This window comes from Netta rufina, assembly GCF_964035555.1.
Source record: "Netta rufina genome assembly, chromosome: 24".
NCBI lineage: Eukaryota > Metazoa > Chordata > Aves > Anseriformes > Anatidae > Netta > Netta rufina.
In genome coordinates, this window is record NC_140148.1 from 4,544,058 (window position 1) to 4,553,263 (window position 9,206).

General features: G+C 52.1%; 1 pseudogene across 1 annotated transcript; it reads left to right on the plus strand.

The window, feature by feature from the left end:
* Nucleotides 1-8,214: 8,214 nt before the first annotated feature.
* Nucleotides 8,215-8,996, plus strand: LOC311218531 (feather keratin Cos2-3-like; annotated as a pseudogene). The gene is made up of 2 exons: nucleotides 8,215-8,293; nucleotides 8,689-8,996. The product of its transcript is annotated as a feather keratin Cos2-3-like (transcript).
* The last annotated feature ends 210 nt before the right edge of the window (nucleotides 8,997-9,206 follow it).

Here is a 9,206-nt window from a genome sequence, read left to right on the forward strand (position 1 = left end):
TCACACACACTGCTTGGCCATGGCTGATGTCAGGGCAGTCTTCTCCACTGAGCTTGTGCACCTTCACCCGGGGTCCTCAGTTCCATGGGGATGTTCCTGTTTCCTGTGGGAGGACAAGACACTTTGATTTCTCTTTCACATCCCCAGAAAGAAGGGAGGAATCATGCTATGCAGCAGCCAGGGTTTCTGGCTGTGTCCTGTTCTGGTGGGATAACCTAGCATTTGCAAGAGGAATGGGGCTCCATTGGGGTGTTGGATGGCACAAGCCCAGAGGGGACAAGGACAACCTGTTCCATAAGGCAAGGGGTAAGAAGTCAGCAGGGAAAAGGATGTGGGTTCAGTGGGTCACATACACTCACAATGATAGGCCACAGGGAGCACCCACCCAGGGCCACATCCCCAGCAGTTTCTGCTTCCCTGATGCTTGGGCTCCCTCTATCACCACCCCTAACACCTTGTCTGGCTAGGCTGTGCCTGGCTAGTTGCATTGTCTTCCCCCATACCTCCCTCAGTACACCTCAAATGCAGAATTCTCAGACACCCAAAGGAATGACACTTCAAGTCCTGCAGCCCCCAACTGTTCCTTTTATACCTCCCAGGCAGCGTGAACGTTCTCCCTCTCTCCAAAAAAGTTTACTGCACAAAGCAGTGAATCCTCCGCATTGCTTGTGGTTTCCTGAAACAGATGGAGATTTTTCGTGGAGAAGTTTGGGATCTGCATGGCAGCTCACCTGAGTAGGCACAGAGCTCTGCTGTGCTGTACAGAGCTGTGCTGTCCACATCCTGAGCCCAAGATCTTGTCCCCATATCTGTTCTTCATACCTTGTACCCAGATCTGCTCCCCATACCTGCTCCCTAGAGCTGGATCCCACAGAGCTCTTCCCAGTACAGAGTTCCCAGATCGGGTTCCCATGACCCGGGCATGAACACCTGGTCTGCAGATCTGCTCCCCCAGACCTGCTGCCCATACCTGATCCTCAGATCTGGATCACAGCTCTTGTCCCCATATAGCCCAGTAGATTGCAACAGCTTGCCAGTGAGGGGCACTGTAGGTTCCGGAGGCCAACCATGGCTGGCTGGTGGGGGTCCACCACCGCACTCGGGAGATTCCAGCAGCTTGCCGGCAAGGGTCCGCTGTAGCTCCTGGAGAGCTAGGCATGGCTCTTCGGTGCGAGTCTGCTGTGGCACTTGGGAAACCACTGCTGATCATTAGCGGGGGTCCGCTGCCACGCCCTCAGTCCGACGCAGGTCATTGGCAGGGTTCCGCTGCCACACCCAGGAGACCATAGCAGCTCGCCAGCGAGGTTGCGCTGCAGCTCCCGGAGGCCTGCTGCAGCTGGCAGACCTGGTCCCAAGACGTGCTCCACCAGGACCTGCTCCCTACACCTTCTCCTCACACCTGTTCCACAGATCTGGTCTCTAGACATGCTCGCTAGAGCTGCTCCCCAGAGCTGGCTCTCCAGACCTGCTAATATGACCTGCTCTGCACACCTGTTCCACATATCTGGTCTTGAAAACTGCTCCCCAGACCGGTTTCCCAGAGGTGGTCCCCAGAGCTGGTTCCCAGAAGTGGTCTGCAGACCTGGTCCCCAGATCTGTTCTTCAGTTCTGCTCTCACAAATCTGGTATCCAGACCTGCTCTGCACACCTGGTCTCCAGTTCTACCCCCAAGATCTGGTCTCCAGAGCTAGTTCACAGACGTGGTCCCCACTCCTGGTGCCCAGACATGGTTTCCGGATCTGGTCCCCAGACCTGCACTCCTGAGAGCTGGTCTCCTGACCTGGTCGTCAGAGTGGGTGCCCAGGGCTGCTCCTCAGAGTTAGTGCCCAGGACTGATTCCTAGACCAGGTCACAGATTAGCTCTGCAGACCATCTCCCCACACGTCTTCCGCAGATCTGGTCCCCAGAAGTGCTCACTGCACATGGCAGTGAGCATGTGGCAAGTCTGTAGGAGTGAAGCAATGTGTTGTTTGATGAGTAGTTTTCCATTTCTAAGAAGAATCACAAAAAATCCCAGAAAATCTCCAAAGATAACAATGCCAGTGAATCTCAGCAGGAACAGGATCTGCAGCAAGTGGTCTCTCTTATGTTCTTTGGTGAGCTCCACCACAACCACTCACTCACTCCTCCTCAGAAGAAGAAGAGGAAAAGAAAGACATTTGGTATAAGGCAAAAGTAAGAGAAGAAAATAAGCAAAGGCTGCATGGAAGCACAGAAAGAAAAGAAAATTATTCTCTACTTCCCCTCAAAAAGTGATGTTTGGCCATCTCCTGGCAAGCAGGGCCTCAATACTCATAGCGATTGTTTGGGAGGACAGATGTCTTCATAATGAGAGCTCCCCGCTTTCCTTCCCCTTTCCCACCTTTTATTGCTGAGTGTGACATCACATGGTATGGAATATCCCTTTGGATGGTATGGGTCAGTGGCCCTGGCGATGTCCCCTCTTGCCTCTTTCCCACCCTCCACTTCCTGGCTTTGGAGGTGTTGGAGAGAATCTTGATGCTGTGACAACACTGGAGTTCTAGCTCCAAGTGCAGAGCACAGCACTCTAGGGACTACTGTGGGGAATGTTAATTCTGTCCCAGACAGTCCCAGTACAGCTCCATAAATCAGGGTTCCCAACATCAGAAAAAAACTTTGCCTATACTAGTCCCTTTTTCTTTCTTGTGTTACCTCCAACTTACGGTGTTTTATTCGGTACTAGAAGGCCACTCCTGCTGGCATCCATCTATATTCACAATCCACCCTCAAGAAAAGCAACAAAAGTCCCAATTTCTAGTAGGAATTTTTCATGTTCCAGACTGTGCGCATTGCCTTGTGTTCTTTCGCTCATTCAAGAAGAGTGTGGCTTCATTTGGCTTTTGAATATATCACCTAGCAATTCAATATGAATAGACAGCTGAAAACCAAAGATTAGGAGTATTTACATGTGAAGTCACCGTGTACTATCCTAATTACAGGAGTAAAAATCACGCCTGTGTGCTGGGAGATCCCGGCCCAACAAGGGACCCTTCCTCTCTGAGGATCACAGAATCACAGAATGTAAGAGACCTTCAAGATCACCTAGTCCAACCTCTGACCTAACACTAACCAGTCCTCCACTAAACCATATCACTAAGCACTACATCTAAATGTCTTTTAAAGACCTCCAGGGATGGTGACTCAACCACTTCCCTGGGCAGCCTATTCCAATGCCCAACAACCCTCTCGGTAAAGAAGTTCTTCCTAATATCCAACCTAAAACCCCCCTCGCGCAACTTTAGCCCATTCCCCCTTGACCTGTTACCAGACACGTGGGAGAACAGACCAACCCCCACCTTGCTACAGCCTCCTTTAAGGTACCTGTAGAGAGTGATATGGTCACCCCTGAGCCTCCTCTTCTCCAGGCTGAACAAGCCCAGCTCCCTCAGCTGCTCCTCGTAAGACTTGTTCTCCAGACCCCTCACCAGCTTCGTTGCCCTTCTCTGCACTTGCTCAGGCACCTCCATGCCCTTCTTGTAGTGAGGGGCCCCAAACTGAACACAGTACTCAAGGTGTGGCCTCACCAGAGCCGAGTACAGGGGGACGATCACTTCCCTAGACCTGCTGGTCACACTGCTTATGCAAGCCAGGATGCTGTTGGCCTCCTTGGCCACCTGAGCACACTGCTGGCTCATATTCAGCCGACTATCAACCAATACTCCCAGGTCCTTCTCTGCCAGGCAGCTTTCCAAGCACGCATCTCCCAGCCTGTATCTCTGCTTGGGGTTGTTGTGCCCCAGGTGCAGGACCCGGCACTTGGCCTTGTTGAACTTCATACGGTTGACCTCAGCTCATCCAAATCATTCTGCAGAGCCTTCCTTCCTCGAGCAGATCGACACATGCACCTAACTTGGTGTCATCTGCAAACTTACTGAGGGTGCACTCGATCCTCTCTTCCACATCATCAATAAAGATATTAAAGAGAACTGGCCCTAGTACTGAGCCCTGGGGGACGCCACTAGTGACTAGCCTCCAGCTGGATTTGACTCCATTCAAGGCCAATAAGCCTTGGTCAAAAGGCACGTCCAAGTCACTTTTGGGCATAACAGCAAAAGCCTTTGACGGCTGTAGCAGCAGCGGGGCCAGTATCATAGATTGTGGCCCCACGTGGCTCTTTAAATCCTCAGAGACTGCTTGCCAGGTGCCAAGCAATCCCACTGCAACCTTGTCGTTTTTACTAGCAGAGTCCCACGCCTTGACCTCAGTTTGGTCCCATATTTCAGGATCATAAACCGTCTGATTTTTAATAAGGAGAATAAACTGTAAGGTTACCAGGACTGTCTTTGTTCCAAAGGACGTATGATTCCCCATAATGTGCAACTGCTTACCAGCAAGGGGCACTTGTGTGTGCGGGTCCGCTTCTCTCAGCTTTATCTTCTTTCCAGCTCTGGTGCGCCTATTTCCAGCAACTTTCTGTACGAGCTTCTTTGAGCAGTTTTCTGAGATTTGCCGAACCTATCTTCATGAGGAGATCAGTGTGCCTGTTCCAGTCCTGGTCTCTGTTCTGCTAGCCTGTTCCTTTTCATTCCTTCTTTCTGCTCCTTTACTGATGACATAACTTCATCGTGTTGCCTTCTTTTTTTTCTTTTTTTTTTCTTTTTTTTTTTTTTTTTTATTATCTTGAGGGCAGGCTCCCCTCTTACACCCTTCTCTCTACAGCAGTTCTTCTCAAAACAACTTTTCATTGGTCAAACAACTTTGAATATAACAACAACAGCAAACACCCAGAAATTTCCATGCCTTAAGGGCTGGAGAACAAGTACTAGAGACTGCATGGAGTCTCCTGAATCACCCTTCTTTGTTCCCTCTAAACTCTTTTATATTCCTGATGGCATCATCGTTAAGAGTCTAATGTTATCTCAACCACGGGGCTTTCCAGCCTCCATGGCCACATTCCCACATCTTCCCCTTCTTTATTAATATCAACCATCTTCTCAACTCGAATTACCACTCCATATATAACACCAGCAAGGGGCAAGAATCCCCAGTGGCCTTCCCCTCCAATCCAGAACCCAGCCCCAGACACAGAGGTCTGCACCCACCTCTGCTGTCAATGAAGATGGGATTGCTTCCCCCACCCCTTCCCCACAACCCCCTCGGAAAAGCCATGTTCTCTCAAGTTGGCAGGGAAGGACGCCCCACCACAGCCCTCTGCTCAGCAGTCAGCACCTCTGCACACACAGACGGGAGTGAATCCTGCACCAAGGGCAGACCTTCAGCAGCGCTGGCTAGTGCAGCAAACTCCTCTACAACTCAGTTCTTTGGCAAGATCCAAGGTTCCAATATGTGTCATTAGAGTGAGTGTCCAGCACAGATATTTGTTGTATTGCCAGGACATCATCTCAGCGCCAGAGGTCCTGGATTTGGGCTTAGGAAGAAACCTGTACAACAAGCTCTTAAAAAGAGACCACTAAAGAGAATGGAGGAAACCCAGTGTGGTTGTTCTGAGGCTCCCTCGGGCCCGTGCTGTTTAACTCCAGGCGCTGCAAGGGGACTTCCAAGCACCGGCAGCGACCCCACGCGGCCTGGCTGTGGCTGTGCCCCCGCCTCGCCCACGCCCCACCTGCCCGGCCCCACGCACTGCGGGGCACCCCCTGGCCCCCCCAGCTCCGCAGGTCATTGGCTGCCTTTGCTGCAAGGGCGCGCTGCTGGCTCGTGTGTGGCTGGGTGCCTCCTGCACCCAAAAGCCTTTCCTGAGGGTTTGCTTCCTTGGCAGCCAGCCCCCATCCTGAATTACTCTGGGGGTGCTTCCTGCCCAAGAGGAAAATCCTTTTCTTTGCTCCTTTGCACCAAAATGAGGTTCTGGTCAGCCCCTTTCTCCAGCCAGCCTGTAATCTCCACAGCACATTTGTGACCTACGCAGTCACCACCTGTGTGCCCCGGTTGGGGACCAGGCACAAAATGACCGAGGGTGCCCTCCTTCCGACTGCTTGTGGCCCTAATGAAAGCATTCAGCAGGACTGGGTGTCTGGCACTGCCAGCTGCTACTCAGGCAGAAGGTGCCCTCCATGCCAAAGCTGCAGGCTCAGGCCTGCAGGAAGGGCTCCCAGGAACTATGAAAACTGTGCTTGATGGGCAGCCATGCTGAAGCACTCCAAACGCTGAGCATTCCTCTGGTGCAAGGGGTGGATCAATTTACTCTTGCCACTGTGTGATCCCTTTGCTGTGAAATCCCACATGTGGAGGAGTGACAGCTGTCCCTTTGCCTTCAGGAGAACCAGTCTAACATGGGGTGCATGAGAATCTGCCTGCTTTCCGATGTATTTCTGAGACAATGCTGGCAGGCCTTTATAGACAAGTGAGAGGAGATAGGCCTGGCTTCAGCACTGACTCCCAGGAGGACCTGGCAGTGTCCAGGGTTGGAAATCTCTGACTGACAGACACTATCAGGAGCCTTACAGCAGTCTGCTTTTCCTGTACATCCCAAGGTCAACGATGGACAGTCACTCAGAGGCACTCCAAACGTTGCTATCCTGAATTAAACCAAGGATCCAAACTGTCCTGATATGGTCCTTGTTTGGGCCTGAAGTTGGCAGGAACAGAGGGTGATTGTTGCAGCGGGAGGAAAAGGAGGGCTCAGGAGAAAGGAGCTGTATTTTCCAGTGCCTCTTCCCTGCACACACCTCTGAGAGGCTGGTGCCATCTGCGTTCAGCTGCTCTCAGGCTCCTTCTGACCATGGGAACCCGCTCCCCTGCAGGACTCATGCAAAGAGCACAGGAGAGTGCTACAACTGTGCACATTCCCTCGTGATAAAGGGGAAACAAGGACACGCATGTGCTCATCTATACCTGCATGGAGTCCTGGACAAATCTCTGCACCCACGTGCCTTCACACAAAGCCAGCTGCACAGTGGTTGTCACAAGACAAGAGCAGATGTGTGAACAAAAGCAACCGGGCACTCAGGTGAGTGCACAAGGTGACAAGTTTGGAATCAAGTTAGGAGAGCTTAATGGAAGACAGAATTGAATTTGGCCATGGAATGCAGCTTTGTTTCCATGCTTGTCTGCCTTGACAGAAGCATGACCAGAAGGTGGAGGGAGGTGATTCACGGCCTCTGCTATAGAATCACAGAACTGAAGGGGCTGGAGGAAGGAAGCACAAGAAACTGCCCTGGACTTCTGGAGAGCAGACTTTGGCCTGTTCAAAGCTAGCTGCACAGTGGTTGTCACAAGACAAGAGCAGATGTGTGAACAAAAGCAACCAGGCACTCAGGTGAGTGAAAAAGGTGAGCCTACAAGGACAGGTGCTATATTATGGACCTCGTTCTCGTAGTACCTGGGGTTGGTGGGACTGTGAAGCTCAAGGGCAGCCTTGGTTGCAGTGACTGTGAAATGGTGGAATTGAGGTTCCTGAGCACAGCGAGGAGGAAGCACAAGAAACTTGCTGCCCTGGACTTCTGGAGAGCAGACTTTGGTCTGCTCAGGCATCTGCTTGGTTGAGTACCATGATACAAAGCCCTGAAAGGGAGGTGTGCCCAAGAAGGCTGGTTAATATTCAAGGATCATCTCCTCCAAGTTCAGGAGTGATGCATCCCACCAAAGAGGGAGTCAGGCAAAATGCCAGGAGACCTGCATGGATGAACATGGAGCAACTGGCTGAACTCAAACATGACAGAGAAGGCCATAGAGGGTAGGAGCAAGGACAGGTAAATTGGAAAGAATATAGATACATAGTCTGATGAGGCAAGATAGGAATCAAGTTAGGAGAGCTAAATCGAAGCCAGAGTTGAATTTGGCCAAGGAAAGAAGCTTTGTTTCCATGCTTGTCTGCCTTGACAGAAGCATGTCCAGAATGTGGAGGGAGGTGATTCACGGCCTGTGCTCCGCTTCAGTGAGACCTGACCTGGAGTGCTGTGTTCAGCTTTGGGGCCCCCAGCATGAGAAAGATATAGAGCTGTTCAAGTGGGTTCAGAGCAGAGCCATGAAGATGATCAGAGGGGACCCATCCAGCACTTTCAGTGAGTCTTCTGCCCTCACTGATGCATTCCTGCCCTAGAAATCCTTGGACATTTCATGCCATCACTCTAAAGAAACCATCACTGCAGAATGGCCATGGCCTAGATCTGGAAATGAAAAGGCAGCAGTGCAGGAAACCAGTGCACAGCCCATATCATTTGTTGGGATGGTTTGCATTCAAGATGAGCTTGTCAGAAAATTGTTACCTCTGCCAAGGGTGCCTCTGGGCCTGCGGCAATGAAGTACCAGTATAAAAGGCAGCCCAGCTCTCTGCTCTCTCATCCAATTCTGTTGCCTCATCCTCCTTGGTAACCAGGTGAGTCTGAAGCCCTCTCTCCTCCTCTTCTCAAGTGGAAGGGATCTTGCATTAATAGACATCTCATCTGGTGGTGGTTCAGAGCTATGCTGGGCCTTGGAGTTCCTTCCCATGGGAGAGGGGTGGAGAGAGACGTTCTGTGTAGAGAGAGGCTGTGACATGGTGCAGAGGTAGCCTTTTGGGTTATGTGCAACGTGATTGTCTCATTGGATCAGCCTGCGCTTTGAAGGGCCCTGTCAGTACAAAGCGATGAAGACCATGAACCTCCTGGCACAGCCTCCACATCCACCCTCACCAGTTGCCTTAGCTCCTTTGTGGTGGGATAATGGGGCTGCTCCTCACCATATGCTCTGCTTCCTCTCTGCCCTCTCTCCCAGGTGCATCTCCAGCCCAAGACATGTCCTGCTACAACCAGTGCCTGCCATGCCGGCCCTGTGGCCCGACCCCGCTGGCCAGCAGCTGCAACGAGCCCTGCGTCAGGCAGTGCCAGAACTCCACCGTCATCATTGAGCCCTCTCCCGTAGTGGTGACCCTGCCCGGCCCCATCCTCAGCTCCTTCCCGCAGAACACCGTTGTGGGATCCTCCACCTCTGCTGCCGTTGGCAGCATCCTCAGCTGTGACGGAGTCCCCATCACCTCCGGGTGCTGTGATCTCTCAGGCATTTCCAGCCGCTACTGTGGCAGAAGATGCCTGCCCTGCTAAAGGCACTGCCCATGGCCCTGGGGTTCCAGCAGGACCATGGTGCTGGACAACAGAAGAAGGAGTCTTCAGGCCATTGCTTTCAGAATGACTGACCTTCCTCACCTCCTCTGGCAAACATTGGCAGGAGCCTGACCAGGGGCTAGTCTGAGATTTCTGAAAATTCAGCCCATGTCTCTCAGTAGGCCCTGGAGATCCCTGCACTGAAGGGCC